Source organism: Haematobia irritans, chromosome 4, assembly GCF_050003625.1.
Source record: "Haematobia irritans isolate KBUSLIRL chromosome 4, ASM5000362v1, whole genome shotgun sequence".
NCBI classification, from domain to species: Eukaryota; Metazoa; Arthropoda; class Insecta; order Diptera; family Muscidae; genus Haematobia; species Haematobia irritans.
In genome coordinates this window covers 38889938-38917265 of record NC_134400.1, presented here as the reverse complement: position 1 = coordinate 38917265, position 27328 = coordinate 38889938, and the positions used below count along the sequence as shown (strand labels likewise).

At 25.8% G+C, this 27328-nt stretch overlaps 1 protein-coding gene across 1 annotated transcript in view; it reads right to left on the bottom strand.

Moving 5' to 3' along the window:
• rdgC (retinal degeneration C) overlaps nucleotides 1–27328 on the bottom strand; it is a 262547-nt gene that overhangs the window by 125909 nt on the left and 109310 nt on the right. The window lies entirely within an intron of this gene.

Here is a 27328-nt window from a genome sequence, read left to right as displayed (position 1 = left end):
TGGAAACTTTTGTATATTTTTTTTTTCTTGAATATTTTCTCCAAATTTTTTTTTAATTAATAATTTTCCCCAAAATATTTTTTTTATGAAAATTTTCTATAATCATTTTGTTATTTTTGGTTTCAGCTTAAAACCATGCATTGACTAAACTACAAGTGTAGCTTAACCAACAGAGGAAAAAAATGTTTGTCAAATTTATTTTTTCAATCGAAAAATTCTATAAATCTTGTTTAATTAAAAACAAAAACAGTTACATACATTAATTGTATCAATGAATTGTTTGATTTCTATATAAAACTTTGTCAACAAAAAATCGAATCGATTGAGAAAAAAAAAACAAATGCTTGTTTTTTTTTCTTAATCGAAAATTTTCTATAAAATTTTTTATTGGAAAAATTTCTATAATTTTTTTATTCAATCAAAAATGTTTTAGAAACATTTTTTTTTCAATTGAAAATTTTCTAAAATAAATTTTGTCAATTATCACATTTCTATAAATGTTTTTTATAAACCTTTTCTATAAACTTTGTTTCAATTAATCATGTTTCTTTTCTATAAAAATGTTTTTAATCGAAAAAATTATTATAAAGTTATTTCATTTGAAAATTTTCTATAATTTATTTTAATCGTAAATTTTCTTCCAAAATGTTTTTCATCGAAAAAATTTCAAAAAAATTTTATTCAATTGAAATTTTTTTTTATAGTTTTTTATTGAAAAATTTTTATTGGGAAATTTTTTATAAAATTTTTTTCATTCGAAATTTATGAACATTTTTTCAATTGAAATTTTTTTATAAAAAATTTTGTCAATTATTATTTTTTTTGTCATGAAAAAAATTTTCTTTTAATAATTTTTTCCCAAAAAAAAAAACATTAATGAAAATTTTCTCTAATTTTTTTTTCAATCGAAAATTTTCTATAAATTTTGTTTTAAATTAAAACATAAAACAATCACATAACATTTATTGTATCAATGAACGTTTAAATGAATTCAGTGATTGATCATCAATCATTTTTGTAATTAAAAATTTATTAAATCAATTAATTTCGTGATTTAAATGATTATGATGCTTATTCATTCAAGAAAGAACTCCCTTGCACGTATGCCACTGGAGCCAAAAATAATCTACCAAAATTTCGACAACAATTTACCGAAACATGCCAAACATTTCTCATTTTTTTTTAATTTACAAATTTTTATTTCTATAGAAAATTTTTTCAAAATTTTATTTTTCTAGAAAATTTTGGCAAAATTTTTTTTCTATAGAAATTTTTCTCCATATTTTATTTCTATAGAAAATTGTCTTCAAATATTATTATTATAGAAAATTTTGTCAAAATTTTATTTCTATAGAAAATTTTCTCAAAATTTTATTTCTATAGAAAATGTTATTTCTATTTATTTCAAAAATTTACCAAAAAATGCCAAACATTTCTCTTTTTTTTTTTTAATTTACAAATTTTTATTTCTTTAGAAATTTTTCTCCATATTTTATTTCTATAGAAAATTTTCTTCAAATTGTATTTTTATAGAAAATTTTGTCAAAATTTTATTTCTATAGAAAATTTTGTCAAAATTTTATTTCTGTAGAAAATTTTGTCAAAATTTTATTTCTATGGACAATTTTTTCAAAATTTTATTTCTATAGAAAATTGTCTTCAAATTTTATTTCTATAGAAAATTTTGTCAAAATTTTAATTTTCTAGAACATTTTGGCAAAATTTTATTTCTATAGAGATTTTTGTCCATATTTTATTTCTATAGAAAATTTTCTTCAAATTGTATTTTTATAGAAAATTTTGTCAAAATTTTTTTTTTTTTTTTTTTCTATAGAAAATTTTGTCAAAATTTTATTTCTATAAAAAATTTTCTCAAAATTTTATTTCTATAGAAAATTTTCTCAAAATTTTATTTCTATAGAAAATGTTATTTCTATATGTCAAAATTTTATTTCTGTAGAAAATTTTATCAAAATTTTATTTCTGTAGAAAATTTTGTCAAAATTTTATTTCTATCTAAAATTTTGTCAAAATTTTATTTCTATGGACAATTTTTTCAAAATTTTATTTCTATAGAAAATTGTCTTTAAATTTTATTTCTGTAGAAAATTTTCTTCAAATTGTATTTCTATAGAAAATTCTTTCAAAATTTTATTTTTCTAGAACATTTTGGCAAAATTTTATTTCTATAGAAATTTTTCTCCATATTTTATTTCTATAGAAAATTTTCTTCAAATTGTATTTTTATAGAAAATTTTGTCAAAATTTTATTTCTATAGAAAATTTTCTCAAAATTTTATTTCTATAGAAAATTTTGTCAAAATTTTATTTCTATGGACAATTTTATTTCTATAGAAAATTGTCTCCAAATTTTATTTCTGTAGAAAACTTTCTTCAAATTTTATTTCTATAGAAAAATTTCTCCAAATTTTATTTTTAATTGTATTTTTATAGTAAATTGTATTTTTATTTCAAATTTTATTTCTATAGAAAATTTTCTCAAAATTTTATTTCTATAGAAAATTTTGTCAAAATTTTATTTCTATAGAAAATGTTATTTCTATTTGTCAAAATTTTATTTCTGTAGAAAATTTTGTCAAAATTTTATTTCTATCGAAAATTTTGTCAAAATTTTATTTCTATGGACAATTTTTTCAAAATTTTATTTCTATAGAAAATTGTCTTCAAATTTTTTTCTGTAGAAAATTTTCTTCAAATTTTATTTCTATAGAAAATTCTTTCAAAATTTTATTTTTCTAGAACATTTTGGCAAAATTTTATTTCTATAGAAATTTTTCTCCATATTTTATTTCTATAGAAAATTTTCTTCAAATTGTATTTTTATAGAAAATTTTGTCAAAATTTTATTTCTATAGAAAATTTTCTCAAAATTTTATTTCTATAGAAAATTTTGTCAAAATTTTATTTCTATGGACAATTTTATTTCTATAGATAATTGTCTCCAAATTTTATTTCTGTAGAAAATTTTATCAAAATTTTATTTCTGTAGAAAATTTTATCAAAATTTTATTTCTATGGACAATTTTTTCAAAATTTTATTTCTATAGAAAATTGTCTTCAAATTTTATTTCTGTAGAAAATTTTCTTCAAATTTTATTTCTATAGAAAATTTTGTCAAAATTTTATTTTTCTAGAACATTTTGGCAAAATTTTATTTCTATAGAAATTTTTCTCCATATTTTATTTCTATAGAAAATTTTCTTCAAATTGTGTTATTATAGAAAATTTTGTCAAAATTTTATTTCTATAGAAAATTTTCTCAAAATTTTATTTCTATAAAAAATTTTCTCAAAATTTTATTTCTATAGAAAATTTTGTCAAAATTTTATTTCTATAGAAAATTTTGTCAAAATTTTATTTCTATAGAAAATGTTATTTCTATTTGTCAAAATTTTATTTCTATAGAAATTTTTCTCCATATTTTATTTCTATAGAAAATTTTCTTCAAATTGTATTTTTATAGAAAATTTTGTCAAAATTTTATTTCTATGGACAATTTTTTCAAAATTTTATTTCTATAGAAAATTGTCTTCAAATTTTATTTCTGTAGAGAATTTTCTTCAAATTTTCTTTCTATAAAAAATTTTGTCAAAATTTTATTTTTCTAGAACATTTTGGCAAAATTTTATTTCTATAGAAATTTTTCTCCCTATTTTATTTCTATAGAAAATTTTCTTCAAATTGTATTTTTATAGAAAATTTTGTCAAAATTATATTTCTACAGAAAATTATCTCAAAATTTTATTTCTAAAGATAATTTTCTCAAAATTTTATTTCTGTAGAAAATTTTGTCAAAATTTTATTTCTATGGACAATTTTATTTCTATAGAAAATGTTCTCCAAATTTTATTTCTGTAGAAAATTTTCTTCAAATTTTATTTCTATTGAAAAATTTCTCCAAATTTTATTTTTAATTGTATTTTTATAGAAAATTGTATTTTTATTTCAAATTGTATTTTTATAGAAAATTTTCTCAAAATTTTATTTCTATAAAAAATTTTCTCAAAATTTTAATTCTTTAGAAAATTTTGTCAAAATTTTATTTCTATAGAAAATGTTATTTCTATTTGTCAAGATTTTATTTCTGTATAAAATTTTGTCAAAATTTTATTTCTGTAGAAAATTTTGTCAACATTTTATTTCTATAGAAAATTTTGTCAAAATTTTATTTCTATGGACATTTTTTTTCAAAATTTTATTTCTATAGAAAATTGTCTCCAAATTTTATTTCTGTAGAAAATTTTCTTCAAATTTTATCTCTATAGAAAATTTTGTCAAAATTTTATTTTTCTAGAACATTTTGGCAAAATTTTATTTCTATAGAAATTTTTCTCCATATTTTATTTCTATAGAAAATTTTCTTCAAATTGTATTTTTATAGAAAATTTTCTCAAAATTTTATTTCTATAGATAATTTTCTCAAAATTTTATTTCTATAGAAAATTTTGTCAAAATTTTATTTCTATAGAAAATTTTGTCAAAATTTTATTTTTATGGACAATTTAATTTCTATAGAAAATTGTCTCCAAATTTGATTTCTGTAGAAAATTTTCTTCAAATTTTATTTCTATAGAAAAATTTCTCCAAATTTTATTTTTATAAAAAATTTTGTCAAAATTTTATTTCAATAGAAAATTTTTTCAAAATTTTATTTCTATAGAAAAATTTATTAAAATATTATTTCTATAGAAAATTTTCTCATAATTTTATTTAATAGAAAATTTTGTCAAAATTTTATTTCAATAGAAAATTTTTGTCAAAATTTTATTTCTATTTCATTATAGCCTCTAGCCTCCCCTCGTTTTCATGCCATTTGCCACAAAATGTCAACATGCATTATTTTATGAATATTGGCTTGCTAAATTATATTTTGTTTTATTTCGCACCCATTTTATTTCGTATCGCATTACTTGTTAATCAAAAATAATAAAATTTGCCACACACAATGTCCCATGAAATTTATAATGCTTTGTAATTTATTCATGAACAGCTTTATCATGAGTTTCTCCGCACCATCTTCCTCACGGTGAAACCATGAAAATGTCACAACATATTAAATTCACCACAGAAACAAAAAATACATGTGAAATTTAAGCATATTCCATATTCGGGATATGATGGTACATCAAACCATCAAACCAAACGAGCAGAGCAAAGAATATAAATTATAGTGCTTTCGCTCGTGCATCTTATAATTAAAAATTAATCACAAGCTGATATGGTTTAATTATCGAATATATGTCTATGACGATAAATGAAATTAGCTTATGCAAAATTTTCCAAAAAAGTTTATTTAGACAAGTATTTTTATAAAAAAATGCAAAGATTTTTCTATAACCAAATTTTTCTACACGAAATATTTTCTAAGAAAAATTAGTATGCACAAATATAAATACTCGAAATTTTTCTACACAGATATTTTGCCTTTACAAAGTTTTTCTATAAAAAAATTTTCTATACGAAATTTTCCTTTAAAAACAATTTGTCTTCAGATTTTTTTTTTAGAGAAATTTATCTACACGAAATATTTCGTTACAAAAATGTGTCTAATAAAATGTTGGACATTCTATGCATACATTTGTCTACACAAATTTTTTCTATATACAAAGTTCTACCCACAAGTCTTCAATGCAAAAATATGTTTAAAGGGACTTTTATTATTTGTACACGAAATGTTTCTCTATTATAATTTCCTATATAAAAAACTGCAAAAAATCAAAAAATTTTCTATACCAACCTTTTTTTCAATAAAGAATTTTCTATAAAAAATTTTGCAATCGAAAATTTTCTTTAAAAAAACTTTTGCAAATTTTCTATTTTTATACCAAATTTTTTTTAATTTCAAATTTTTGTTCAACAAAAAAATTCCTTACAATTTTATTCAAAAATGGTTTATTATTATTTTTCTATTCAAAATTTTCTATAAAACTATTATTTAACGAAAATTTTCTCTCCAAATTTCTTTCTGTCGAAAATTTTCTAGAAAAAAATTTTAATTGAAAATTTTCTATATATATTTTTTTTTTTAATCGAAAATTATCTTTTAATCAAAAAAATTTTATTACCATTTAATCAAAAAATTTTTATTTCAATTGAAAATTTTCTATAAAACTATTATTAAACGAAATTTTTTCTCTCAAAATTTCTTTCAGTCGAACATTTTATATAAATTTTTTTTCATTCGAAAATTTTGTAAAAAAAAAAAATTTAATTGAATTTTTTTTTAATTTCAAAACTTTTTTCAATTTCAAATTTTTTTTTTCAATTAATTAATTTTTTTTCAATCGAAAATTTGCCGATTTTAGCAATTGAAAATTTTCTTAAAAATGTTTTCAATTGAAAATTTTCAAAAAAAAATTCTTTCAGCCGAAAATTTTATATAATTGTTTTTTCATTCCGAAATTTTTTATATTTGCTATACAAATTTTTTTTCAATTTCAAATAATTTTTTTTTTAACAAAAAATTTCTTAAAAAAAATTGCAATCGAAAATTTGGTGTTTTTTCGATTTGAAAAATTTCTTCAAAAATTTTTTCAATCGAAATTTTTTTGCAAATTTTCTATTTTTATACAAAATTTTTTCAATTTCAAATTTTTGTTCAACAAAAAAAAATCCTTACAATTTTATTCAAAAATTGTTTAGTATTATTTTTTTCAATTGAAAATTTTCTATAAAACTATTATTTAACGAAAATTTCTTTCAGTCGAAAATTTTATAGGAAATTTCTTTCAGTCCAAAATTTTCTAAAAAAAAATTTTAATTGAAAATTTTCTATAAAATTTTTTTTTTTCAATCGATAATTCTCTTTTAATCAAAAAAATTTTATTACTATTTAATCAAAAAAATTTTATTTCAATTGAAAATTTTCTATAAAACTATTATTAAACGAAATTTTTCTCTCAAAATTTCTTTCAGTCGAATATTTGATATTATTTTTTTTTTCATTCGAAAATTTTCTATAAAAAAAATTTAATTGGAAATTTTTTTCAATTTCAATTTTTTTTTCAATTTCAATTAATTTTTTTTTTCAATCGAAAATTTGCCGATTTTACCAATTGAAAATTTTCTTAAAAATGTTTTCAATTGAAAATTTTCAATAAAATTTCTTTCAGCCGAAAATTTTATACAATTGTTTTTTCATTCCGAAATTTTTTATATTTTCTCTACAAAATTTTTTCAATTTCAAATAATTTTTTTCCAAACAAAAAAATTCTTTAAAAAAATTTTGCAATCGAAAATTTGGTGTTTTTTCGATTTGAAAATTTTCTTCAAAAATTTTTTCAATCGAAAATTTTCTTTAAAAAAATTTTGCAAATTTTCTATTTTTATACAAATTTTTTTTTCAATTTCAAATTTTTGTTCAACAAAAAAAAATTCCTTTTTGTCAATTGAAAATTTTCTATAAAACTATTATTTAACGAAAATTTCTTTCAGTCGAAAATTTTATAGGAAATTTCTTTCAGTCCAAAATTTTCTAGAAAATAATGTTAATTGAAAATTGTCTATATAAATTTTTTTTTTCAATCGAAAATTTACTGTATTTTCGATTTGAAAATTTTTCAATCGAAAATTTTCTTTAAAAACACTTTTGCAAATTTTCTATTTTTAAACAAAATTTTTTTCAATTTCAAATTTTTTTTTCAACCAAAAAATTCCTTTAAACAATTTTTGCAATCGAAAATTTGCTGATTTTTCGGTTTGAAAATTTTCTTAAAAAAATTTTATCAATTGAAAATTTTCTTTAAAAAACTTTTGCAAGTTTTCTATTTAAAAATTTTGTATAGAAAATTTGTTTTCCAATCAAAAATATTCTATATATATTTTTTTTCAATCTAAAATTTGCTAGAAATTTTGTGTTCAATTGAAAATTTTCTTTTTCAATCCAAAATTTTCTATAATTTTTTTTTCTATCGAAAACTTTCTATATAAAATTTTATTTAGAAAATTTTTTATACATTGTTTTTTCAATTGCTAATCTTGTATAAATTTTTTTCCCATCGAAAATTTACTACAAAATTTCATTATTGAAAATTTTCTATACAACTTTCTTTCAATAGAAATTTTTCTATAAAAATTTCTTTCCATCGAAAATTTTTGTATAAAAATTTCTTTCAATCGAAAATTTTCTAAAGATTTTTTTGTTCATTTATAAAATTTTCTATCGAAAATGAATCTAAAATTTGTCACAAATTTTGTGTTCAATTGTAAATTTTGTTTTTCAATAAAATCATTTTTAATAAGTTTTTTCCAATCGAAAATTTTCTATAATTTTTTTGTTTTTTTTTTCAATCGAAAATTTCTAATACATTTTTTCCAATGGCAAATCTTATAAAAACAATTTTCTATACAACTTTCTTTCAATAGAAATTTTTCTATAAAAATTTCTTTTCATCGAAAATTTTTGTATACAAATTTCTTTCAATTGAAAATTTTCTACAAATGTTTAGTTCATTTATAAAATTTTCTATCGAAAATTTTCTATAAAATTTTTTTAAAAGAAAATTTTTTACAAAATAGTTTTCTTAAACGAAAATCTTCTATAATTTTTTTTCTGTCGAAAATTTTCTATACATTTTGTTTTGAATTGGGAATTGTCACTCTCAATTTTTTTTTTTTTGTTTTAATAAAATCTTTTTTTACAAAAAAAATATTCAATCGAAAATTGTCTATAAAATATTTAAAAAAAAATCTTCTATAAACTTTTTTCTGCCGAAAATTTTCTTAAACTTTTGAATCGAAAATTGTCACTCTTTCAAATGACTTTTTCAGTCGAAAAAGTTTAATCATAATTCTGCTACAATATCTTGCTTCAATCGAAAATTTTCTTTTCAATAGAAAATTTTCTTAAATGGGTTTCAATCGAAAAGTTTCTATATATTTTTTTTTTTTTCACTCTAAAATGTTTTAAAAATTTTGTGTTCAAGTGAAAATTTCAATCGAACATTTTCCATAAAAATGTCTTAAAATGTTCTATATTTTTTTATATTTATTTTAAAGATATTTACCCTTAAGAATGTTTAAATTATAAAACAAAAATTTCAATTGAAAATTTTCTATAAAAGATTTTGCAATCGATAATTTTCTAGAAAAAAAAATTTCAATCTCAAAAAACAATTCTATAGAAAATATTCTATAATTTTGTTTTCAATCTTTATTAAAAAAAAAAAAAATTGTCCTTAACATTGTGTAAATTGCGTGTCTTAAATTTAGATTGCATAGATTTCACATTATTTTTTACAGTGTATCATCGTATGATGGTGGGTATAAAAAGGAAATTGGGCCGATTTCCATTTGAATTATTTGGGGTTGGTCCCAGGAACGAGGAATGAAGTGACAACCAAAATGCTGTTGATGTTGTTCTTGTTTAATTTTCTCGGGGCCCATATTTATGGTGCCAGTCCTAAATACTAAGATAGAAAAACCGTCAATCATCGGTTTGCTCTAAAACTTTAGCCAATCTAATATCCTTAGGCTTTGTTGTCCAGAACCTTTGATAAATGCAAAGGATAATGTGGAAAGAAAGCAAATCATTGATAAAAACTACATCAGAGAAAAATATATAGAAAGCTAATAAAGGATGGCTTCTTTTCTACTGACAACAAAGCAGCATTCTTTGTTTCGAAAGATTCCTTTAATAAGGATTTAGGTTCATACACAGTGATCTGAGTTAAAGTTAAAGCAATCTCTTTAAAAACACACCCAAATCAAAAAAAAAAGCAAAAGTATTTATTTTGCTCTTCACAAAAGATATCCCAGATACGGATGCTTATATTGCGGGGTGGGTTTATTTGATTGTTGAGCTTAATATTGAACCCTACATCGCAAAGGGGTGGGCATAGTCTATTTTGGCATGAAGTCGACATAAAAAACTTCTCTTTCAAGGATATATTTGCTAAACTGTAGTTATTTTCAATCGAAAATTTTCTATAAAATTTTTTTTAATCGAAAAATGTCTAAAAAAATTTTTTCACAGAAAACATTTTCTATAAAAACTTTTTGCATTCGAAAATTTTCTATAAAAAAAAAATTCTGTACAAAATTTTCAATTTTCAATTTCTAAAAAAAATTTCTTCAATCAACAATTTTCTATAGAAAAAAATTCAATCAAAAATTTTCTATAAAAAAATTTCTATAGGAAAAATTTCAATCGAAAATTTTCTATAAAAAACTGTCAATCGAAAATTTCCTATAAAAAATATCAATGGAAAATTTTCTAAAAAAAAAAATTTCAATGGAAAATTTTTTACAGAAAATTTTCGATTGAAAATTTTTTTAGAGAAAATTTTCGATTGAAAAAAAATTTACACAAAAAAAAATTTCAATGGAAAATTTTTTACAGAAAATTTTCGATTGAAAAATTTTTTACAGAAAATTTTCTATTGAAAAAAAATTTATAGAAAATTTTCTATTTATATCAAAATTTTCGACTAAAATATTTTATATAAAATTTTCAACTGAAATTTTTTTTATAGAAAAATGTCGATTCAAAAATTTTTATAGCAAATTTTTATTCGCTTTGTTTTGTTATTGTTGGCTTTATCCTTTAAACATTGTTGTTGTTATACCCCGCGCCACACTGTGGAACAGGGTATTATAAGTTAGTGCATATGTTTGTAACATATGCACTAACTCCCAGAAGGAGACGAGATAAACACATGGTGTCTTTGGCAATAATGCTCAGGGTGGTTCCCTGAGTCGATATAACTATGTCCGTCTGTCCGTCCGTCTGTCTGTGAACACATTTTTGTGATCAAAGTCTAGGTCGCAATTTAAGTCCAATCGCCTTCAAATTTGGCACATGTTCCTTTTTTGGGTCAGAATAGAACCCTATTGATTTTTGAAGAAATCGGTTCAGATTTAGATATAGCTCCCATATATATCTTTCGCCCGATATGCTCTTATATGGACCCAGAAGCCAGAGTTTTATCCCGATTAGCTTTAAATTTTGCACTTTACGTACAATTAGTGGTATAGCCAAGTGTACAAAATTTGATAGAAATCGGTTCATATTTAGATATAGCTCCCATATATATCTTTCACCCGATATGGATCAATATGGTACTAGAAGGCAGAGTTTTGGCCCAATTTGGCTGAAATTTTGCACAAGGAGTACAATTAGTAGTGTAGTCAAGTGTGCCAAATATTATTGAAATCGGTTCAGATTTAGATATAACTCCCATATATATCTTTCGCCCGATTTACACTCATATGACCACAGAGGCCAATTTTTTACTCCGATTTAGTTGATATTTGATTGAAATCGGTTCAGATTTAGATATAGCTCTCATATATATGTTATTCTGATTTCGACAAAAATGGTCAAAATACCAAAATTTTCCATCTTAAATCGCCACTGCTTAGTCGAAAAGTTGTAAAAATGACTCTAATTTTCCAAAACTTCTAATACATATAGATCGAGCGATAAATCATAAATAAACTTTTGCGAAGTTTCCTTAACATTGCTTCAGATTTAAATCTTTCTCATATTTTTTAACAAACATTGTGTTCCACCCTAGTGCATTAGCCGACTTAAATTTTGAGTCTATAGATTTTGTAGAAGTCTATCAAATTCTGTCCAAATCGAGTGATATTTAAATGTATGTATGTGGGACAAACCTTTAAATATAGCACCCAACATATTTGACGGATGTGCTATGGTATCGATAATTTATATCTACAAAGTGGTGCAGGGTATAATATAGTCGGCTCGGCCTGACTTTAGACTTTCCTTACTTGTTTTTTTTTTTATACCCACCCCCATAGAATGGTGACGGGGGTATAATAAGTTTGTCATTCCGTTTGTAACACATCGAAATATCGATTTCCGACTATATACAGTATATATATTCTTGATCAGGGAGAAATTCTAAGACGATATAGCAATGTCCGTCTGTCTGGCTGTCTGTTGTAATCACGCTACAGTCTTCAATAATAAAGCATTCATGCTGAAATTTCGCACAAACTCGTCTTCTTTTCAATTTCTAAAAAAATTTCTTCAATCGACAATTTTCTATAGAAAAAATTTCAATCAAAAATTTTCTATAAACAAAAATTTCTATAGAAAAAATGTCAATCGAAAATTTTCTATAAAAAAAATCAATGGAAAATTTTCTACAAAAAAAATTTCAATGGAAAATTTTTTACAGAAAATTTTCGATTAAAAAAAAATTATAGAAATTTTGCTATTTATATCAAAATTTTCGACAAAAATATTTGATATAAAATTTTCGACTGAAATTTTTATACCCTTCACCACTACTGTGGTACAGGGTATAAAAAGTTTGTGCATTTGTATATAACGCCAAGAAGGAGTAATCATAGACCAACCTTTTAGTATACGGATCGGCTTAGAATTAAATTCTGAGTCGATTTAGCGATGTCCGTCTGTCTGTCTGTCCGTCTGTCTGTCCGTCTGTCTGTCCGTCTGTCTGTCCGTCTGTCTGTCCGTCTGTCTGTCCGTCTGTCTGTCTGTTGATGTATTTTTGTGTGCAAAATACAGCTCGCAGTTTTAGTCCGATTGTCCTAAAATTTGGTACAGGGTCCTGTTTCGGCTCAAAGACGATCCCTATTGATTTTAGAAAAAATCGGTTCAGATTTAGATATAGCTGCCATATATATTTGTCACCGATCTGGTCATAATTGGCGTGTGTATCAACCGATCTTCCTCAAATTCCGTACATCCGAATATTTTATGAGTCTCGAAAAACTTGCAAAATATCAGCAAAATCGGTTCAGATTTAGATATAGCTCCCATATATAGCTTTCGCCCGATTTACACTCATATGACCACAGAGGCCAATTTTTAACTCCGAATTAGTTGAAATTTTGCACAGGGAGTAGAATTAGCGTTGTAACTATGCGTGCCAAATTTGGTTGAAATCGGTTCAGATTTGGATATATCTCCCATATATAGCTTTCGCCCGATTTACACTCATATGACCACAGAGGCCAATTTTTAACTCCGATTTAGTTGAAATTTTGCACTGGTAGTAGAATTAGCATTGTAGCTATGCGTGCCAAATTTGGTTGAAATCGGTTCAGATTTAGATATAGCTCCCATATATAGCTTTCGCCCGATTTACACTCATATGACCACAGAGACCAATTTTTTGCTCCGATTTAGTTAAAATTTTGCACAGAGAGTAGAATTAGCATTGTAGCTATGCGCGCCAAATTCTGTTGAAATTGGTTCAGATATAGCTCCCATGTATATGTTTTTCTGATTTCGACAAAAATGGTCAAAATACCAACATTTTCCTTGTAAAATCGCCACTGTTTAGTCGAAAAGTTGTAAAAATGACTCTAATTTTCCCAAAATTCTAATACATGTATATCGAGCGATAAATCATAAATAAATTTTTGCGAAGTTTCCTTAAAATTGCTTCACATTTTAATGTTTCCCATATTTTTTACTAACATTGTGCTCCACCCTAGTGCATTAGCCGACTTAAATTTTGAGTCTATAGATTTTGTAGAAGTCTATCAAATTCTGTCCAGATCGAGTGATATTTAAATGTATGTATTTGGGACAAACCTGTATATATAGCCCCAACACATTTGACGGATGTGATATGGTATCGAAAATTTAGATCTACAAAGTGGTGCAGGGTATAATATAGTCGGCCCCGCCCGACTTTAGACTTTCCTTACTTGTTTTTTATAGAAAAATGTCGATTGAAAAATTTTTTATAGCAAATTTTTATTCGTTTTGTTTTGTTAGTGTTGGTTTTTTCCTTTAAATATTGTTGTTGTTTTTTTTATTTCAGCTTAAAACCATGCATTGACTAAACTACAAGTGTAGCTTAACGAACAGAGGAGAAGAATGTTTGTCAAATTTATTTGGGCAAAGCCCTATAGACTGCAAGATGGTTGGATGGACGCACGTTTCGGAATTACCACATTCCTCATCAACATCCTCTACTTGCAGCAAAACTATCAACCAATTAACAGAATAAATTCAGACAGTTCACTAAACCCAAAAGTGGACCACGCTTGAACCGTCCGAAAAAAGGTTTACACGAAAGCCGGCCGAAATAAATTCGTACAAGTATATCTCTTTTCCTTTGCCACCGTCAAATCATCGATTTTAGTGCAGTTGGCTGGGTTTATTTTGAGCGTGCTTCCTCCTTTTATACCCTCCACCATAGGATGGGGGTATATTAACTTTGTCATTCCGTTTGTAACACATCGAAATATTGCTCTAAGACCCCATAAAGTATATATATTCTGGGTCGTAGTGAAATTCTGAGTCGATCTGAGCATGTCCGTCCGTCCGTCCCTCCGTCTGTTGAAATCACGCTAACTTCCGAACGAAACAAGCAATCGACTTGAAACTTGGCACAAGTAGTTGTTATTGATGTAGGTCGGATGAAATTGCAAATGGGCCATATCGGTCCACTTCTACGTATAGCCCCCATATAAACGGACCCCCAAATTTGGATTGCGAATCCTCTAAGAGAAGCAAATTTCATGCGATACAAATTTGGTGCATGGTGTCAGCATATGATCTCTAACAACCATGCAAAAATTGGTCCATATCGATCCATAGTTATATATAGCCCCCATATAAACCGATCCCCCAATTTGGTTTGCGGAGCCTCTAAGAGAAGCAAATTTCATCCGATCCGGCTTAAATTTGATACATGGTGTTAATATATGGCCTCAAACATCCATGCAAAAATTAGTCGAAATCGGTGCATAATTATATATAGCCCCCATATAAACCGATCACCAGATGTGACCTCCGGAGTCTCTTGGAAGACCAAAATTCATCTGATTCAGTTGAAATTTGGTACGTGGTGTTAATATATGGCCTCAAATACCCATGCGAACATTGGTCGAAATCGGTCTATATATTTATATATAGCCGCCATATAAACCGATCCCCAGATTTGACCTCCGGAGCCCCTTGGAAGAGCAAAATTCATGCGATTCGGTTGAAATTTGGTACCAGGTGTTAATATATGGCCTCAAATACCCATGCAAAAATTGGTCGAAATCGGTCCATAATTATATATAGCCCCCATATAAACCGATCCCCAGATTTGACCTCTGGAGCCCCTTGGAAGAGCAAAATTCATCCGATTCGGTTGAAATTTGGTACGTGATGTTAGTATATGGTATCCAACAACCATGCAGGAATTGGTTCATATCAGTCCATAATTATATATAGCCGCCATATAAACCGATCCCCAGATTTGACCTCCGGTGCCTTTTGGAGAAGCAAAATTCATCCGATCTGGTTGAAATTTGGTAAGTGGTGGTAGTATATGATATTTAACAACCATGCCAAAAGTGGTCCATATCAGTCCAATATCATATATAGCCCCCATATAAACCGATCTCGAGATTTGGTTTTGGAGCCTCTTGGTGGAGCAAATTTCATCCGAGTCGGTTGAAATTTAACAACCATGCCTAACAAGGTCCATATCGGTCTATAGTTATATATAGCCCTCAGATAAATCGATCCTCAATCACACAAAACTTAGTCCATATCAAGTTCATTATTGTATATAGCCCCCATATAAGCGACCCCCATATTTCAATTCTGGCTCTCTACTACGTATGGACTAACTCACAATTTAGAAAACGATGTTAAAAAGTTTTAAGATACCACAACCAAAGTAATTCGATTGTGGATGACAGTCTTTCGTAGAACTTTCTACGCAATCCATGATGGAGGGTCCGTAAGTTCGTCCTGGACGAACTTACGGCCGTATATAAAGGGTGATTTGTTAAGAGCTTGATAACTTTTTTTTAAAAAAAAACGCATAAAATTTGCAAAATCTCATCGGTTCTTTATTTGAAACGTTAGATTGGTCCATGACATTTACTTTTTGAAGATAATTTCATTTAAATGTTGACCGCGGCTGCGTCTTAGGTGGTCCATTCGGAAAGTCCAATTTTGGCAACTTTTTCGAGCATTTCGGCCGGAATAGCCCGAATTTCTTCGGAAATGTTGTCTTCCAAAGCTGGAATAGTTGCTGGCTTATTTCTGTAGACTTTAGACTTGACGTAGCCCCACAAAAAATAGTCTAAAGGCGTCAAATCGCATGATCTTGGTGGCCAACTTACCGGTCCATTTCTTGAGATGAATTGTTCTCCGAAGTTTTCCCTCAAAATGGCCATAGAATCGCGAGCTGTGTGGCATGTAGCGCCATCTTGTTGAAACCACATGTCAACCAAGTTCAGTTCTTCCATTTTTGGCAACAAAAAGTTTGTTAGCATCGAACGATAGCGATCGCCATTCACCGTAACGTTGCGTCCAACAGCATCTTTGAAAAAATACGGTCCAATGATTCCACCAGCGTACAAACCACACCAAACAGTGCATTTTTCGGGATGCATGGGCAGTTCTTGAACGGCTTCTGGTTGCTCTTCACTCCAAATGCGGCAATTTTGCTTATTTACGCAGCCATTCAACCAGAAATGAGCCTCATCGCTGAACAAAATTTGTCGATAAAAAAGCGGATTTTCTGCCAACTTTTCTAGGGCCCATTCACTGAAAATGCGACGTTGTGGCAGATCGTTCGGCTATTCATGATGAAATGTCAAAGCATACTGAGCATCTTTCTCTTTGACACCATGTCTGAAATCCCACGTGATCTGTCAAATACTAATGCATGAAAATCCTAACCTCAAAAGAATCACCCTTTACTTGTTTAAATTAAAAATTTGCTATAAAAATTTTTCAATCGAAATTTTTCTATAAAAAAATTTCAGTCAATTTTCAATAGAAAATTTTCTATAAAAAATTTTAATCGAAACTATTCTTTCGAAACAATTCTATAAAAAAAAATTCTCAATCGAAAATTTTCTATAAAATTTTTTTTCAATCGAAAATTTTCTATAAAAATTTTTTTCTATCGAAGATTTTTTATAAAAAATCTTTTTCTATAGAAAAATTTTTATAAATGATTCTTTTAATCGAAAAAATTCTTTAATTTGTCTCATTTCCGATAAAGATTAACAAGAGTTTTTGTTCTTCTATTTCTTCGTTTAACAATTTTATGAAAAAATTCAGTCGTAAGGAGTGGAACATTCGTCTTGGGCCATCTTCCCTTTTTTCCCTTTTTCTGTTACATTCATTCCTTATGGTATATAGCTACTAAAATTGCCATAATAAAGTTAAGAAGTTGCTTAATGTAGATTGTGATTTTATTGTCTTTTTGGCTTTTGTTAGACACGCATGCATTGGCATACTTAAGCACTTGCTTTCATTGCCAACTAACACATATCCATCATTGAATTTTAAGGCGTAACAGCTGAAAACGGACCATGTGTTTCTAACAACCAGTCGTTGTTTTGTTACGTTTCTGTTTTTTTTTTTGTAATGGTCTCTCTCATCCATAGCTCCATTACTTTCCTTTTGTCACTTGACTCAAAGAACCAAGGGCAATTTTGATACTTCTCTTTGACTAAATTTGTTCTAGTATTTTTTTGACGAACATTAAAAGTGTATTCGTGTTGTAAATGTCTGTCTCTTAAAGATTTATTAACACCCAGAGCATGTAAGACCTTGAAATGCTCCAAAACTTTCTAAAGTAAGTGTGTGCTTGTATCACATAGTGGTATAACATAAAGGCAATTAAAGGGCATGTAGGGTTAAGTGAATTGTATGGACAAAAACAAAGAGTGAGAGTGAGAGAGAGAGTTTAGATACAAGCGATGATGGATAAGCCAACACTTACTCATCAACAAGTTCCTATAACAATAATCGATTAACTCAAGATTAATTTTAGATTAGAGAGAGAAAGAGAAAGAGAGTGAGTGGGTGGGTAAGAGTTAGAAACAAGTATTGATGGCTATCCACATACATGCTCATCAACAAATTCTCATAATAAGAATCGATTAACTGAAGCAGAATAAGGCTTTTAAGAAATTAATAAGATTTTTTTGGAAAATTTTCAAAATTTTCTATAGAAATAAAATTTCGACAAAATTTTCTATAGAAATAAAATTTCGACAAAATTTTCTATAGAAATAAAATTTTGACAAAATTTTCTATAGAAATCAAATTTTGAATATGTCTTATAGAAATAAAATTTTGACAAAATTTTCTATAGAAATAAAATTTTGAATAAATTCCCTACACTGAAAAAAATATTGACCTAATATTGAAGAATATGCAACTTAAATTTTAGGACTCGAATTTCACGCAATGTTAAGGACAAAATTCATTAAAATAATGACATTTTAATTAAAAGAAAGTTTATAATCCTTGCAAATCTTGAAATTTTGTGTCTCTCTCCTGAAGTTGTAGATCTTTGAAGTAAGCCAAATTTTCTTTAAAATAAAGAAAAACATTTTTAAATTAAAGAAATCGTCTTTAACTCAACAGACATATTGTATTTTTAAATTTAAGCTAAAAGCGCTTCAAATATAGGTTAAAACTTATTTTAAGGATTTGCATCTTAGGTTTAAAGTTTTTATTTTTTAGCATTAAGAAAACTTTTTATACCCTCCATCATAGGATGGGGGTATATTAACTTTGTCATTCCGTTTGTAACACATCGAAATATTGCTCTAAGACCCCATAAAGTATATATATTCTGGGTCGTGGTGAAATTCTGAGTAGATCTAAGCATGTCCGTCCGTCCGTCCGTCTGTTGAAATCACGCTAACTTCCGAACGAAACAAGCTATCGACTTGAAACTTGGCACAAGTAGTTGTTATCGATGTAGGTCGAATGACATTGAAAATGGGCCATATCGGTCCACTTTCACGTATAGCCCCCATATAAAGGGACCCTCAGATTTGGCTTGTGGAGCCTCTAAAAGAAGCATATTTCATCCGATGCGGCTGAAATTTGGTACATGGTGTTGGTATATGGTCTCTAACAACCATGCAAAAATTGGTTCACATCGGTCCATAATTATATATAGCCCCCATATAAACCGATCCCCAGATTTGGCTTGCGGAGCCTCAAAGAGAAGCAAATTTCATCTGATCCGGCTGAAATTTGGTACATGATGTTGGTATATGGTCTCTAACAACCATGCAAAAATTGATCCACATCGGTCCATAATTATATATAGACCCCATATAAACCGATCTCCAGATTTGGCTTGCGAAGCCTCAAAGAGGAGCAAATTGCATCCGATCCGGCTGAAATTTGGTACATGGTATTAGTATATGGTCTCTAACAACCATGCAAAAATTGGTTCACATCGGTCCATAATTATATATAGCCCCCATATAAACCGATCCCCAGATGTGGCTTGCGGATCCTCAAAGAGAAGCAAATTTCATCTGATCCGGCTGAAATTTGGTACATGATGTTGGTATATGGTCTCTAACAACCATGCAAAAATTGGTTCACATCGGTCCATAATTATATATAGACCCCATATAAACCGATCTCCAGATTTGGCTTGCGAAGCCTCAAAGAGGAGCAAATTGCATCCGATCCGGCTGAAATTTGGTACATGGTATTGGTATATGGTCTCTAACAACCGTGCAAAAATTGGTCCACATCGGTCCATAATTATATATAGCGCCCATATAAACCGATCCCCAGATTTGGGTTGCGGAGCCTCAAAGAGAAGCAAGTTTCATCCGATCCGCCTGAAATTTGGTACATGATATTGGTATATGGTCTCTAACAACCATGCAAAAATTGGTCCACATCGGTTCATAATTATATATAGCCCCCATATAAACCGATCCCCAGATTTGGCTTGCGAAGTCTCCAAGAGAAGCAAATTTCATCCAATCCGGTTGTAATTTGGAACATGGTGTTAGTATATGATTTTTAACAACCGTGCCAGAATTGGTCCATATCGGTCCATAATTATATATAGCCCCCATATAAAACGTTCTCCAGATTTGACCTCCGGAGCCTCTTGGAGGAGCAAAATTCATCCGATCCGGTTCAAATTAGGAACGTGGTGTTAGTATATGGTCGCTAACAACCATACCAAAATTGGTCCAATCACTCAAAAATTGGTCCATATCTGTTCATAATCATGGTAGCCACTAGAGCCAAAAATAATCTACCAAAATTTTATTTCTATAGAAAATTTTGTCAAAATTTTATTTCTAGAGAAAATTTTGTTAAAATTTTCTTTCTATAGAAAATTTTGTCAAAATTTTTATTTCTGTAGAAAATTTTGTGAAAATTTTATTTCTATAGAAAATTTTGTTAAAATTTTCTTTTTGTAGAAAATTTTGTCAAAATTTTTATTTCTGTAGAAAATTTTGTCAAAATTTTATGTCTACTTTGTCAAACTGAATTATATACGTATTGGATCGATCTTTTTTGATTTAATATATACCACGTATGGACTTACATACAATTTAGAAGATGGTGTTAGGAGGTTTTAAGACCCTTGCCATCGGCAAGCGTTACCGCAACTTAAGTAATTCGATTGTGGATGGCAGTGTTTAGATGAAGTTTCTACGCAATGCATAATGGAGGGTACATAAGCTTCGGCCTGGCCGAACTTACGGCCGTATATACTTGTTTTACTTTAAAGTACCTGGCATAATTTGGATTTTGAAAATGTAATTTATTTGTGCATAAATACCTTTATTAATATATCGCAAAAAGAGAATAAAAATTCGATGAATGAGATCTGTATCCAATTTTAATTTTATTGATCCTAGATTTAAAGCCAGGGAGGTCCCTAAAAAATGTGTTTATTTTAAAGAAGCCGCTTCTTTGGCTCGGAATCATAGCCAAAACCCTTAAGCGAAGGTCAAAATCTTTGGATCTAAGTAAACTTTTTTTGAGTGTATAGAAATAAATTTTTCTTGAATTTATCAAAAATGATTTACCCTTTTTGCTTATCCTTTTTTCTTTTTTTGGTGTATTTGTTGTCATTCGCGGCTCCTTAATCCCTACAGTCACTTGCTTAAATTATATATTCAATTAACACCTATCGTTAGTAAAGTTTCAGATTCCAAATTAGATATGCTTGTAATGCATATTAAATGAATAACAAGTGAATGCAAAGACATTGAAAAGTCATAGCAGCTAGTTTCTTATGGCAATATTGACCTTCTCCACAAAAAGGATAATTATTATAATTGATTAATTTTTTTTTGTTTCATTTCCTGACCTTAGCAAATTATTTGGTTTGAGATTAAGGCAAATTGGGGAATAAATTCAACATTTCCTTTATATATTAGTGAGGCAATTCAAATAACAATCTCTAATTAGACTATCCTCTATAGTCACACAAAACCTACCAGTTTTATTAATGACGACATCCCTTGGTAAAATCACCCCTACACTCTCACACATACATATAAACTCTGGTGCTATTCGATCTTAGTAGCAAGATTATTTATTGAGAGTATGTCCAGTTTATTTGAGTTAACAACAACAAGAATCCATTAGTTGGCCATTACAATCACGACACATACAAGAGCACGCATTAATTTGTAAGTGAAACTTCGTTTACTCATTGGATTTACTCTCTCTATCATTATGTGCATACGTTTCTCTTTCCCTCTGCATATAAGCAGAGAGAAATTGGTTTGTTGCACACTTTTGAAGTAAAAACATGTGTTTGCTTTTTGCTTCAAGTCACAAACAATTATCGGAGAGTAACTTCAGGAAATAATAATAAACGATTGCAACAATATAGGGCGAGTGTAAGAGGAGTTAACATCCAAGTAGGAAATTTATATATCATGACACAAATGTTTGACAAAGAAGTCTTGATAATATATATTGTAAATAATATGGTAGGTATGGTGAATATGGAATTACTGTAAGAGTTTAGGCCACATGACTGCTCGATTCCTAGGGCTGCCATCAAATAAAAATAGAAAAAAATGTTCTCAAACTACAACATTTTGACAAAAACAACTTTTACACAATTTTCTATAGTAATAAAATGTTTACAAAATTTTCTATAGAAATAAAATTTTGACAAAATATTTTATAGAAATAAAATTGTCATAAAATTTTCTATACAAATAAAATTTTGACAAACTATAGTAAAGAAATACAATTTTTTACAAAATTGTCTAATGAAATAAAATCTTGACAAAATTTTCTATACAAATCAAATTTTGACAAAATTTTCTACAAAAATAAAATTTTGACAAAATTTTCTATAGGAATAGAATTTTGGTCAAATTTTCTATAGAAATAAAATTTTGACAAAATTTTCTATAGGAATAGAATTTTGGCAAACTACAACATTTTGACAAAAACAACTTTTACAAAATTTTCTATAGAAATAAAATGTTTACAAAATTTTCTATAGAAATAAAATTTTGACAAAATATTCTATAGAAATAAAATTGTCATAAAATTTTCTATACAAATAAAATTTTGACAAACTATAGTAAAGAAATACAATTTTTTACAAAATTGTCTAATGAAATAAAATCTTGACAAAATTTTCTATAGAAATAAAATGTGACAAAATGTTCTATATAAACAAAATTGTGACAAAATTTTCTATAGAAATAAACTTTTGAAAAAATTTTATATAGAATTAAAATTTTGATAAAACTTTCTATAGAAAGTTTCTTTAGAAATACAATTTTGATAAAATTTTGACAAAATTTTATATATAAATAACATTTTTACAAAAAGGTCTAAAATTGTCAAAATTAAAAAAAAAATTCTATAGAAATAAAATTTTGATAAACTATTCTAAAGAAATAAAATGTTGACAAATTTTTCTATAAATAGAAATAATATTTTGACAAAATATTCTAAAGAAATAAAACGTTGACAGAATATTCTAAAGAAATAAAACTTTGCCAAAATTTTCTATAGAAATAAAATTTTGACAAAATTTTCCCTAGAAATAAAATTTTCACAAACTATAGTAAAGAAATAAAATTTTTGACAAAATTGTCTAAAGAAATAAAATTTTGACAAAATTTTCTATATAAATCAATTTTTGACAAATTTTCTATAGAAATAAAATTTTAACAAAATTGTCTATAGAAATAATATTTTGACAAACCTTTATATAGAATAAAATTTTGCCGCAATTTTCTATAGAAATGAAATTTAGACAAAATTTTATATAAAAAAAAATTTTGACAAAATTTTCAGTAGAAATAGAATTTTGACAAAATTTTCAATAGAAATAAAATTTTGACAAAATTTTCTATAGACATAACAACTTGACAAAATTTTCTATAAAAATAAAATTTTCTAAAAATGTCGACATTTTGACAAAATTTTCTATAGAAATAAAATTTTGATAAAATTTTCTATAGGAACCGAATTTTGATCAAATTTTCTATATAAATAAAATTTTTACAAAATTTTCTATAGAATTGAATTTTTGACAAAATTTTCTATAGAAGTAAAATTTCGACAAAATTTTCTATAGAAATAAAATTTTGGCAAAATATTCGATAGAAATAAAATTTTGACAAAATTTCCGATAGAAATAAAATGTGACAAAATGTTCTATATAAATAAAATTGTGACAAAATTTTCTATAGAAATAAACTTTTGAGAAAATTTTATATGGAAATAAAATTTTACCAAAAATTTCTATAGAAGTAAAATTTTGATAAAACTTTCTATAGAAATAAAATTTTGACAAAATTTTCTATAGGAATAGATTTTTGATCAAATTTTCTATAGAAACAAAATTTTGACAAAATTTTCTATAAAAATAAAATGTTGACAAAATGGTCTAAAATTGTCAAAATTTTGAACTATAGTAAAGAAATAAAATTTTGACAAAATTTTTTATATAAATCAAATTTTGACAAATTTTCTATAGAAATAAAATTTTGACAAAATGGTCTAAAATTGTAATAATTTTGACAAAATTTTCTATAGAAATAAATTTTTGACAAAATATTCTATAGAAATAAAATTGTCATAAAATTTTCTATACAAATAAAATTTTAACAAACTATAGTAAAGAAATAAAATATTTGACAAAATTGTCTAATGAAATAAAATCTTAACAGAATGTTTTATAGAAATCGATTTTTGACAAAATTTTCCATAGACATAACAATTCGACAAAATTTTCTACAAAAATAAAATTTTGACAAAATTTTCTACAGAAGTTAAATTTTGATAAAACTTTCTATAGAAATAAAGTTTTGACAAAATTTTCTATAGGAATAGAATTTTGATCAAATTTTCTATAGAAATAAAATTTTGATAAAATTTTGACAAAATTTTCTATATAAATAAAATTTTGACAAAATGGTCTAAAATTGTCAAAATTTTGAACTATAGTAAAGTAATAAAATGTTGACAAAATTTTCTATATAAATCAAGTTTTGACAAATTTTCTATAGAAATAAAATTTTAACAAAATTTTCTATAGAAATAATATTTTGACAAAACTTTATAAAGAAATAAAATTTTGCCACAATGTTCTATAGAAATAAAATTTTGACAAAATTTTATATAAAAATAAATTTTTGACCAAATTGTCAATAGAAATAATATTTTGACAAAACTTTATATAGAAATAAAATTTTGATAAAATTTTCTATAGACATAACAACTTGACAAAATTTTCTATACAAATAAAATTTTCTTAAAATGTCGACATGTTGACAAAATTTTCTATAGAAATAAAATTTTGATAAAGTTTTCTATAGGAACAGAATTTTGATAAAATTTTCTATATAAATACATTTTTTTTTAAATTTTCTATAGAATTGAAATTTTGACAAAATTTTCTATAGAAATACAATTTTGACAAAATGGTCTAAAATTGTCCAAAATTTTGACAAAATTTTCTATAGAAGCAAAATTTTGACAAAATTTTCTATAGAAGCAAAATTTTGACAAAATTTTCTATAGAAATAAAATTTTGGCAAAATATTCTATAGAAATAACATATTGACAAAATTTTCTATAGAAATAAAATGTGACAAAATGTTCTATATAAATAAAATTGTGACAAAATTTCTATAGAAATAAACTTTTTAGAAAATTTTATATAGAAATAAAATTTTGCCAAATATAGAAATAAAATTTTGACAAAATTTTCTATAGAAATTAAATGTTGACAAAAGTTTCTATAGGAATAAAATTTTGAGAAAATTGTCTACAGAAATAAAATTTTGTCAAAAATGTATGAGGCATCATTTTCTATAGAAATTAAATGTTGACAAAATTTTCTATAGAAATAAAATGTTGACGAAATTTTCGAAAGAAATAAAACACCCTATTCCAGTCAGTTGTTCAGGGTATAATTAGAAAAATATGGCACTTTGTTGCTTTATATATCAGCTACCCTGTATAAAATACCTTGATTATTGACACCGATTTGAAAGGCACCATTAATGCTTAGGGAAATCCTCCATTTCTAACTGATGGTGAGATAATGATATCCACTAACTTTCTTCACTCTAAAGGGATGAGAATAACATCACACTCTCTTGAATTTTCTCGTGGAATTACTTCCCACTCACTCTCTCTCCCTCTCTCTGTCTATCACAATGAGCATGGGGTTTACTACATACATACATATTTGCATAATATTACTGTAAAATCCATTCAAGTGAAAAGTTAACATTTTAACGGTAACAAACATCCACAACTCGTCCCCCTCTCCCAAATACAACCATCAACTTAGCCATAAAAATCGTTTTGCTCTACAGAGAATTTATGGCGAACATTTGTATGAGGCATAACAATACAACTGACGTGATATCCGGTTTTATGTACTTCGTTAACAAACTGTGGACTCATGTTGGAACTGCATCAAAGTATCCGGGGCGGCATTCGGCGGTAATATTGTGATGAAGTATCCACTAAAAAGCAGCAACAACAACATGAGAACAAGAAGAGTGGCTCCTGATGAATTTATATAGAAAAGAATTTGCCAGTAAGTAAATAAAAACTACCATTCACTTTGTTGCATGAAATGTATTTATACCAATATTTGTAATAATGGCAGGCAAAAGATACATAAACTGTTTGGCTTACTCAATATGCTATCGACAGTTGTGTGTGTGTGTGAGGAGTTATCATGTGGAAAAACAAAGAACTTTATCTTATACCATGGATAAATACCTGAATCAGGATATTTTTATATATATTTTTTTAATGGAGAGTGGGTTAGTGAATGTCACCACTGTATGGTAGAGCGCAATACCAAACGAAAACAGGGAACAACGAGTATATAGAGCCAACATTTTGGCCAAGCCGAATCTTATGCACCTTATTTCTATAGGAAATTTTGTCAAAATTTTACTTATAAAGATTTTTTTTTAAATTTCTATAGAAAAGTTTGTCAAAATTTAATTTCTATAGAAAATTTTGTCAAGATTTTATTACTATAGAAAATTTTCTCAAAATATTATTTCTATAGAAAATTTTCTCAAAATTTTATTTCTAAAAAAAATTTTGTCAAACTTCTATTCCTAGAGAAAATTTCATCAAAAATTTATTTCTATAGAAAATTTCGTCAAAAGTTTATTTCTATAAAAAATTTTGTCAAAATTATATTTCCATAGAAAATTTTGTCTAAATTTTATTTTTATAGAAAATTTTGTCAAAAAATTATTTCTATAGAAAATTTTCACAAAATTTTATTTCTATATATAGAAATAAAAAATTTTGCAACATTTCATTTTTATGTAAAATTTTGTCAACATTTGAATTGTATCGAAAATTTCGTCAAAATTTTATTTCTATAGAAAATGTTGTCAACATTTTATTTCTAAAGAAAATTTTGTCAAAATTTTATTTTATTTGTCAAAAAATTATTTCTATAGAAAATTTTGTCTAAATTTTATTTTTATAGAAAATTTTGTCAAAAAATTATTTCTATAGAAAATTTTGTCAAAATTTTATTTTTATGGCAAAATTTTGTCAAAATATTATTGGTATATATAGAAATAAAATTTTGACAAAATTTTCTATACAATTCAACTTTTGACAAAATTTTACATAAAAATAAAATGTTGCAAAATTTTTTATTTCTATATATAGAAATAAAACTTTGACAAAATTTTCTATACAATTCAAATTTTGACAAAATTTTACATAAAAATAAAATGTTGCAATTTTTTTTATTTCTATATATAGAAATAAAATTTTAACAATATTTTCTATAGAAATAAAATTTTGACAAAATGTTGCCATAAAAATAAAATTATGACAAAATTTTCTATAAAAAAAAAAAATTAGATAAAATTTGCTATAGAAATATAATTTTGACAAAATTTTTTATAGAAATAAACTTTTGACGAAATTTTCTATAGAAATAAATTTTTGATAAAATTTTCTATAGAAATATAATTTTGACAAAATTTTTTATAGAAATAAACTTTTGACGAAATTTTCTATAGAAATAAATTTTTGTTTTGTTATTGTTGATTTTGTTCTTTAATCATTGTTGTT